At 40.6% G+C, this 10,164-nt stretch overlaps 1 long non-coding RNA gene across 1 annotated transcript; it reads right to left on the reverse strand.

Annotated features, from left to right (window-relative positions):
* Positions 1-3,732: 3,732 nt before the first annotated feature.
* LOC140007480 (uncharacterized) lies at positions 3,733-6,747 on the reverse strand. Its single transcript, XR_011814792.1, has 2 exons — positions 6,502-6,747; positions 3,733-3,957 (listed from the first exon to the last, which is right to left on the reverse strand). It is a non-coding gene; the product is annotated as an uncharacterized lncRNA (long non-coding RNA).
* Positions 6,748-10,164: the final 3,417 nt, after the last annotated feature.

Genomic DNA, 10,164 nt, shown 5'->3' on the forward strand with positions numbered 1-10,164 from the left:
ATAAAGACCTTTCAAGTCTTGGTACATTTTATTCCCTTCATGCGGCTTCAATTTTCTAGAGGCATAAGCTATCACTTTATCATTTTGCATCAAAACACATCCCAAACCTTCCTTAGATGCATCTGTGTAAACCACAAAACTATCATGTCCATTTGGTAGAGCTAGAACAGGCGCTCTAGTCAGCCGTCTTTTCAACTCCTGAAAACTTCCTTCACACTTAGAACTCCAAATAAACTTTCCATTTTTCTTGGTCAATTCAGTCATAGGTCCAGCAATTTTTGAAAAATCCTGGATGAATCTCCGGTAATACCCTGCCAATCCTATAAAACTCCGAACTTCCGTTGGGTTTTCCGGTCGTTTCCATTCCGAAACAGCTTCCACTTTAGCTGGATCCACTTTAATCCCATCCTTAGAAATTATATGCCCTAGGAAAGTCACTTCCTTCAGCCAGAATTCACACTTGCTAAACTTAGCATATAACTGATGTTCCCTCAAGATTTGTAAAACAATTCTCAAATGTTTCTCATGATCTTTCACATTCTTAGAATACACCAAAATGTCATCAATGAAGATCACCACGAATTGATCCAAGTAAGGCTTAAAAACCCTATGCATTAAATCCATGAAAGCGGCAGGTGCATTGGTTAACCCAAAAGGCATTACTGCAAACTCGAAGTGCCCATACCTCGAGTTAAAAGCAGTCTTAGGTATGTCCTTCTCCAAAATCCTCAATTGATAGTAACCTTGCCTTAGATCCAACTTTGAAAACACTACCGCCCCTTGCAATTGGTCAAATAGTTCATCAATGTGGGGTAGTGGGTATTTATTCTTAACCGTAACATCATTTAAACCTCGATAATCTATACATAACCTCAGACTCCCATCTTTCTTCTTTACAACAAAACTGGGGCTCCCCACGGAGAATCACTCTCTCGTATAAAACCCCGTTCCAACAAATCCTGTAATTGTAACTTCAACTCCTTCAACTCAGCTGGAGCCATCCTGTATGGTGTCCTTGATATAGGTGCTGTTCCCGGAGCTAAATCAATTTTAAAAGCTATTTCCCGTTCCGGGGGTAGAGACTCCAATTCTTCAGGAAAAACATCAGAAAATTCTTTTACTACCGGTGTGTCCTCCAGATTCACCTTATCGTTAGGGGTATTAATAAGAAAAGCCAAATACCCTTGAGCTCCTTTACTTAACAACTTTCTAGCCCGAATTCCCGAAATAAGTGCAGACGAGGCTAAGTTACCCCTTACATCCAGCAAAGCATGGCTTATATAATAATCACTTATCAGGTTCAAGTACTACATATCACACCAATCCAACCTATCAAATAGTCATGGTCCAATAGGGAATTAATCGCGTAATCAGATAAAACAGGCAAAAGGCTTGAAGTCGGACGTAAAGTCCCAGACATTTGGAAGAAATTCAGGATATAGCGAAACTTCAAATCAAAAGTTCATCCCTGGTGGTGCTGGACAACACAACAAGCAATGCCCCACCAGAGAGGTTCAGTTCAACCGCTACAGAAGAATAGTAGCCGGTCTACAACCACACCAGTACGAATAAGTTCAAGAGTAGGGTCAAAGCAGAGCCAAATACTTCAGGTTCATGGTGTATGAGTACGAACAAAAGTATAAGTTCAAGTTCAAGTGCAAGTTCAAGTTCAAATTCAAGGGTCATGAGTATGAGTAAGAACACACTGGCCTAACCTCTGTCCAGCAATTCACATTCTTAAACAGTCACAAAATTCAAGTCCACATTCCATATATTCAGTCAAATTAAGTCCATTGAGGATACGCAAGAGCACACTAGCCTAAACAGGTTCAAGTCTCAAGTAAGCTCAGTCTAATCGGTTTCAGGCAGTTCGAGTTCTCTTACCAACCCACTGCAATACTTTCGGAGTTCAAACTTCCTAAGATTGAAATACTGGCACAGAACCAATCATAACATATGTTGCGCACAAGAAAAGCTCACCAAGTTTCTAGCTAGGTTAATCCATTATACACTAGTAGATCGGATCTTCGGGTTTATGTTCGATTCATATTCGGTACTAGGGACCTATTAAATTATGTGAAACTGTCTATCAATTTGTCTCACAAGTACAGGGTTGTCTAAGCCCTCGGTCACGGTCCCCTTTTCTCATTCCTGCTACCCTACTTAAGAAAAGTCTATAAGCACAGGACAAGGCATAACTAAGCATAAAGAGCGTAACGCGTATACAAGTTGCAAAAACATTTAAAATCAGGTCATGATTCATTACATGTATCAAAAGTTATAGCACGGTTAGAAGTTACAAAACAAGACCAAGATGTCCAATATTGCACATAGGCAATTAAGTGCCACAAAAATATAGAAGTACATACAAGCAGGATACAAAAGGCCTCACAGCGTGCACTACCCCTTTCTAAGTCCATAGTTAAACCAAAGGGTCCAGACATCACTAATTTCAATCAGATCACACGCCTTTGCGAAATTAAATCCAATAAAGCCATAACGCAAGCTAAAACCAAGATTATCCATTCGAAGTTCAAAATCTTTAATAACCAGCCACCAGTCGGAACACCATCATCTCCAAAAATAACCAGTCTTAGGGTTTTGTAATTAAAGTTTCAAGCTCCAAGTTCAAACCCAAGAATAAGTACAACTTGCTACCTTACGTGTCAAATGGAAACCAAATCAATTCACACTAACTTGTACTCTTGAATGCAGTTGCTCTATATCTCAAAGTTGCCTCAGTCCGTACATTTAAAATTGGCTCACTCTTCTTGAAGGTCAAGAATTTTAAAACATAAGAAGAGTATTTCAAGTAATCAGAAATCTTATCAAGTTCAGGATTCACATTATTAAACATAAGCTTGCCATTCTTTCGAAAACTCAGGATATATATATATATTTTTCTTCGTGTAAAGCATGGACAAACTCAAGTGTGAGATTACACCAATATACAATCAAGGGGGAAAACTTAGTTCAGAAAATGTAAATCTTGTATTAACCCATCATATACAAAGTTCAACAACTCATTAGTTATTCACAAATTTTCAAATCTGAAATTCAAGTAAAACTCACCTTTTTACCAAAATCGGAAAATTACCCATATTTAAAGCATATATATCTTATTTCCACTCATCGCTTACAAATAAAACTAGTACATCCTAGTTTTTCTTTAAATTTTCAAAGCAGAATTTCTTTAGAAGATATGTGGGCGAAAAATGCATTTTATTCCTTTGTACTTTTATCTTGGTTCAAAATCATCACACATAGAGTTTGACTATCAAATCTCGATCTCTTATCTTCCATAGCCAGTACTAATAATTATCTCAATTCTTTCCACACTTACAAATATAATGATAATTCAAATTCATCCAATCTTTCACTTCAAATCTCTCATCCCATATCTTCCTTCAATATAACATCACCTAATTCTTCAGTTTCTTCTGCAAGTCCCAAATAAGAACTCCCAAATAATAAATTTCTTTAACCCCTAAGATACAATAGATCCTTGTCACATAATATCCAAATTAATCCCACAGTCAGGCATCCTAAACTTTAAGCCTAAGATACGCTACAGAGATCTGAAGCCTAAGCTCTGATACCAACTGTGACGCCCCACATCTCCCTAAGGCGGACCAAAGGGTATCCGCGGACGCCTGCCCAGCTCACGCCAGGACTCGAGCAAATCCATTCAATTTAAAATCGAACTAAACACTTCGACGAGAGCAACATGAATACAATAATGCGGAAGCGTTCAAGCTTAATAAGTCACTTAATGTATATCCAGTACATCGGGTAATCATGAAACGACTTCAATTCAAAGTACACATCAGGGCCCAAACTTTTCAAGTTTACAATTTCCAAAAGTACAATCCAAACCAGGGCCTAGTCAAGATATATAACAGGAGTCTTAACAAAATTACAACAGATGGTTTCTCCATAATTCTCCAAGAGTCGGTCCTGTTAAGGAAAACAAAACTATAGGGTGAGCTAAACGCTCGTGAGGCCAAGAACACACATGCAAGCACGTAATCAAATAACAATCCCAACTTAATAAATAAAATCACGTCTTTTCAATAATCAATTATTCAAACAGGAAAAGTAATCAGAAACAATTCAAGGATATAGTAGCTCTCAGGAGCTAAGTTCCACTCGATCTGCCGTTGTCATTCGTATACCTTCCCGCATTGACCCTCCTGTCAACCGGGTCGGTATTTCCATTTCCGTAGATCACCACTTACTTCCCTCCGTCCACCGTACACCTCAAGGGCCCACAAGTCTATTATTGGGCGATACTCTGCGAGTATGCCAAGCAGGACCTCTTATTAGGTCGAGCTTATAATCTCATGGCTCGTCCAAATCCCCGACCAAGCCCATTGCTGGCTCGAGTCTAAGGACGGCCTATGAGTTTGGGCGTCCCCCATTCATTTGGTAGTCGAGGAGATTCACTCCAACGACACAAGCATTCATGACATGACATTGCATTTCATTCATTCATTCAATACATTTCATTCATTCATTCATTCATTCATTTGAAATTAGAACGAGTGCGATAAAGTACGCACCCGCCCTTATTTTTAAAACTCCCAACAAGTATCACAATAAGCAAGTATCAAATTCATACACTTGACACTCACCGAGCAATTCAATAAGAATTATTTCCCGGAAGTTCAAGTGTCCACGGTGAGATCCTCTTGAAGGTCTCCTTGCGCGCCTGGCAATTTAATAGTGGATAATTACACAATTAACCCACTTATCAAGAAAGATTGTTCACTAGTACAATCTAAGAATTATTTTGCAAAAAGGAACCTCAATTACACGTAAATCGAGGTTCAACTTGCCTTTTATCATGTACAATATTATTTGAGTTTTGATCATGAAAATCGTAAACAAAACGTTTAAGAACATCAAAAGAATAAAGAGTTTTTGAAAAACTCTATTTCTTTGAAATTGGAAAATTTTTCAGTTTTACGATAAATCTTTGAAAAATCGTAACTCGCTCGATATAAGTCGAGAATTGGAAAACTTTATACCGTTGGAATCCTCTGAGAGAGTACTATAAGTTCCTAGAAGACACTTTTCCATGAATCGAGGCGGAAAGTGATCAAAAATGGGTTTGAAGACGCAGCTTCAGTTTACAAGGCAGATTTGAGTTGGATTTCGGCCAACTTTGAAAATTCGGCACGATTCGCACGTTGCAAACCGGCCTCTGAAATTTTCAGCTCAATTAGTGTTGCAAGTGAAGTGTATGACAAAACAAGCGGATCAAGAATCGGAGTTTCGAGCACCGAGATACGGTAGCCCGAAGTTGAGCAAATTCAAGACTGGATGAGAATTTTCCAGATTTGAACCTCTAACTTTAGTAATTCAATTGGGTATCGAAACGAACTTGAATCGGCACCAAAATTGGCAGTATTTCAATACTATATGGAAAGTATCCCTATATCGAATTTCGGGGAAAAATACCTTCGGCAAGGTAGTTAATTAGCCAACCAAAGTTCAAGAAAAATCCTAAGGCAATCTGCCTTTGACTTTCATTTTCCAAATTTCCAATCGTTTAACCAAGAAAGTTATCCAACCATGGTTCATTTGTAAAATAAGGGTCTAAGATACACCCATAATATCTTTGGTAAGTGTTTAATATCAAAAACATCAACTAACAAGTTCACTCCAAGATTTGGTTCCAAACCAGTCCAAACATTAGGGTTTTCCAAAACAGAGCAGTCCACTTGTTTCAGTCACAACTCAGTCAATATAGCTCGGAATCGAGCGTGGCTTACGCCGTTGGAAAATACATTCATAGAGTTAAAATATCACAGAAGAAATCATTCCCAAATTCGGCACCCATCTGGTTCAAATTCGGGCATCAAGTTGCTGCCTGAACACTTCATTCCAGATGAACAGAGTGACAGGACAGCGAACTTAAAACATTTGGTTCGACTTGGTCACAAGGAATCAGAACGTGCATTATATACCAAATTAAAGCTAGGAATGTCTAGTTTCAAACGCCACCGACGGCACATGATTTCGACATCCGAGGACAGAGTTATAGCCAAAATACTACTGCTGGTCAGAGGCATACGCGAGACAGTTTCCAGATTTGCTGGTTTCGAACAAAAATTCATTTGCTCCATCAAACCCCAATATTTTCCAATGAAGTTTTTTCACACATCAAATACATCCTATAAACATCCAATCCAAGCCATTAAACCATTAAAATTTGGCCTGGAAATGGCCGAACATAGCAGGGGCAAAATCGGAAGTTTTAGCCTCTTACACCCAAAGGAGTTTCCACTAATTACCCATCACTAATGCATCATTATAATCACTAAACCAACAATATAATCACCATCAATCATCACATCAGCAACAACAACCCAAGTGTGGGAATTCCAAGAGCCCACAATCACATTTTTACACCATAATCAAGTAACTAAGTGCATGCATGAGCTTAATCTTGCTATATAACCTCCAAAAGACAAGAATTCATGGGTTGATCATTACCTCTTCCTTGGGTGTGCAAGACCAGAAAATTTCGGCCCTCTTGAAGCTCCAAGAAACCGTGAAGATGCAGCCTTTTGTTAGCTAAAACCAACCTCCAAGAGATTTGCTAAGTGGTCTCCAAGTTTGGTGTGATTTGGAGGTGATTTGGGGTGGTTTTGAGTGAGGTTAGTGTGCAGAATTTTTGTTGCAAATGAGTTAGAGAGAAGGGAGAGCTTGGCCGGCTGTGAGGAGAGAGAAGAGAGAGTGTGTTTGATCTAAGTTAGCTTCTCCAAGAAGATTAAATGTGTGGTGAAAAATTGCTCCAAAGTCAACTCTTGTAAGGCTCGTTTGGCACGTTTTTAGGCTCGATTTTCTCGCGCGTTTGGTTCACTAGTGCACTAAACCTCTAATGCACTCATGTTAATATAAACATTATTCACTCTTAATTGTCCCGAAATAAGGGTCTAAAGTCCTTCAATTGAAGTCGCGCGTGTGAAAACGCGTACCGTCAAATTTTACCGCTATACGCAGAACTTTCGAAAAATTCCTATAACGATTGCACTACTAACTATCACTTGAGTATTTATTCATAAGATTACCTATTTTAGGACCATAGTACAAGCCCCCAATATTCCAAGCTTATTGTGCTACTACGCGGATAAAATCTCCGAGCACTATTCACTATTTTTACGAAACGCGCTCTAGGAAATTAATTTTCGAAACGAATCATTTTAAAAATATAACGAAGTTATATTATCATGCGTTTAGGTCTCATAAGACTAGAAAATATTCCTTGGAAATAAAATCCAATTAAATAATTTATTAAGCCATAAATTAGGCATAAAATAATAGTTTTTACGAGTCCTCACACACTCCAATCCACCAAATCTTCCGTAAAATCACGTATATAACCACTATAAGGCACCAATTGGCCAAAATTACTAACAAAAGATAAGTTCCAAGCAAGATACCTTTGTTCTTCAAGAAAGGTTGTAGCTTGTGAGGTTTTCTTCCAAAACAACACCACTAAGTTCTTCAAACACTCCTAGGAAGATGATTTTACGGACTAATTTGGGAATTAATCGGTTAGTTTTCAAGATTTGGCAAGAATTTGTAGATGAAAGGTTGAAGAATTTTTCTCCTTTGCTCCCAAGAAGTTTCGGCCAAGACAAGGCTGAAATGAAGAGCTCTTGGTCAAAATTACACTTTAAGTAAAGTAAGGTAAGTTTGGTCAAAAGTTAGGCAAGCTTGGTCCAACCAAAATTGGACACTTGGCACTTTATTTTCACTTAGAGTTATCCTCTTATCCCTCCAAGGTTAATTCATCTAGGTAACCTCTAATCATCTCCTAACACCTAGTAATAAAATCCCTTTATGCAAAATTTAACCGAATCGGCAGAATTTCTCTCACTAAATGCACTAGCGGGTCCCACGTCCAAAATACGTTCCAAATTTCTCACGAACTACCTTATACTAGAAAAATGATTTAAAAACTATATTTACTGATAAAATGTTGATAAAAGTAATATAATAAAGAAAATACAAGAAAACGGTGCACAGGAATAAAATAATAAATAAATAAATTTTTTTTTTTTTTTGTTTCTGGGTTCTCACAAGAAGGCCGGCGTGGCCAAGCTGAGGGAGGACCACGCCATCGAGCTCTCCGGCACCGTCGGCCGAGAGCGGAAGAAGGCTGTTCGGGAGTTCATCTCCTCCCAACAGTTTGCTGAGGACGTCGCTCTCCTCAACCAGCCCATCCTTCAGGTCGGCTTCACGCGAGCCCTGGACCGGGTCATGGAGTTCGGCCTGCCTGGCTTCGACTTGGCCGCGTTCAAGGAGTACAACCCTAAGGCCGAGAAGAAGATAGACTGGCTCTTTGACAGGTATTGTAAGGGACATGCCCTGAAGGAGCTGGCGAGCAGGTCTGATGTGGGGGCTGACCTAGTGGAGGTTCCCCTGGAGGAGGACAAGGCTCCTGGCAGAGTTTCGGGAAAGGAGCCGGTGGCCTAGGGCAGCGACCACTCCAGAAACCCTTTCCATTTTCTTATAAGGATGTGACCATGCTCCAGTTGAAAATACTCTTGAAAGTCCATCCGAAATGGATGGGTCCCCTGCCCCAGGGCCTCCACAGCTATCTTCCTGAATAGCCTTCACCATACGCCTCTCAACATGTTTAAGGTGTACCTTCAGCCCCTGCTCCAAGCAGGTTACCAGCGAGCTGTCTTTCTTTTATAGCTCGGTAGTCTTTGTAATAGATAGGCTTTGAATGCATATATAAAACTCGAAGGAAACTACTGACTTGGAGGCTTTGTAATAGATAGGGTTTGAATGCATATATAAAACTCGAAGGAAACTACCTTGCAATTCTCGCTTGTGCCAAACTCTAGCGACCAAAGCCATGTGCTGACCTCCTGAGCCGAGCACCAAATATATCCCCTTTTTAATCTAACAACTAAATTGTCAAAGGCAATCAGACTATCAAAATCATGTGCCGACCTCCCGGGTCGAGCACCAAATAGACCTATCAAGGCGACGTGCCAGCCTCTTGGGGCTGAGCATCAAACTTTAAGGATATTCCTGCCGACCTCCCGGGTCGGACGTCTGACTTTGAAGGCGTTCATGCCGACCTCCTGGGTCAAGCGTCGAACTCCCGAATTCTAACAAACCCAAAATAGTTCATGCCGCGCCGACCTCTTGGGGCCGAGCGTCGAGCTTGCAGATTTCAAAGCCTCAAGCCGTGCCGGCCTCTTGGGGTCGAGCATCCATTCGTGCCGACCTCGCGGGGTCGAGCACCGTCAAACTTCCAGACTTTGAAGCTTTAAGCCGCGCGACTTTTTGGGATCGAGCATCCAGTCTAAACTTTGAAGCCGTGCCAACCTCTTGGGGCCGAGCGTCAGGCTTTCAAGGCACTCTGTCCATTACCCCAGCCCCCCACTAGGACACTTAGCATTGTCTGAGTGTGCTAGTGTAGGATTTAAACTAAAAAATAAACGGCATTGATAACGAAGAACTTAAAACTTGAAAATCGAACATTTATTTAATGATGAACTTGTATGTGGGTTCCGAAGAACAGACAGTAAGACATCCTGGCCTAGTCTATCCTACGAACAATCGCAGATTCGAGAAGTGCCAAGTGCGGGGTACCTCTGATCCATCCATTTTTGCGAGCTTGCAGTAACCAGCCCGGCTCGCTTCCAGGACCTTGTACGGTCCCTCCCAATTGGGGTCGAGCTTGTTGGAGTTATGAGCTCTGCTGACCGAGTTCTTTCTTAGGACAAGGTCTCTCGACTGGTACTGTATGGTCCTCACGTTGGCGTTATGATAGCGGGCGAGCTGGCTTTTATACTTAGCCATCCGTATCGCCGCTTCCTCACGTTTGGCCTCCAGCATGTCCAAGCTACACCTCAGCTCTTCCTCGTTGGATGACGCAACGAAGTTCTGTGTCCGAGGCGAGGGGAGACCGATCTCCGCGGGTACCACCGCCTCTACCCCGTAAGTCAGAGAGAACGGGGTCTCGTGGGTGTGTAAGAGCCTGTAATTTTGCTTTAAAGTACTCGATTTTATTTTTTCTTATAATTGCCCGTTTTTCCACATTTTATTGATTTGAGAAATTGGGAAAATAATTTTTATGAGTAAATATAGTTTTTGGATGATTTTTCTAGTATCGGATAGTTTTTGAGAAAT

This window comes from Coffea arabica, chromosome 5c, assembly GCF_036785885.1.
Source record: "Coffea arabica cultivar ET-39 chromosome 5c, Coffea Arabica ET-39 HiFi, whole genome shotgun sequence".
Taxonomy (NCBI): Eukaryota; Viridiplantae; Streptophyta; class Magnoliopsida; order Gentianales; family Rubiaceae; genus Coffea; species Coffea arabica.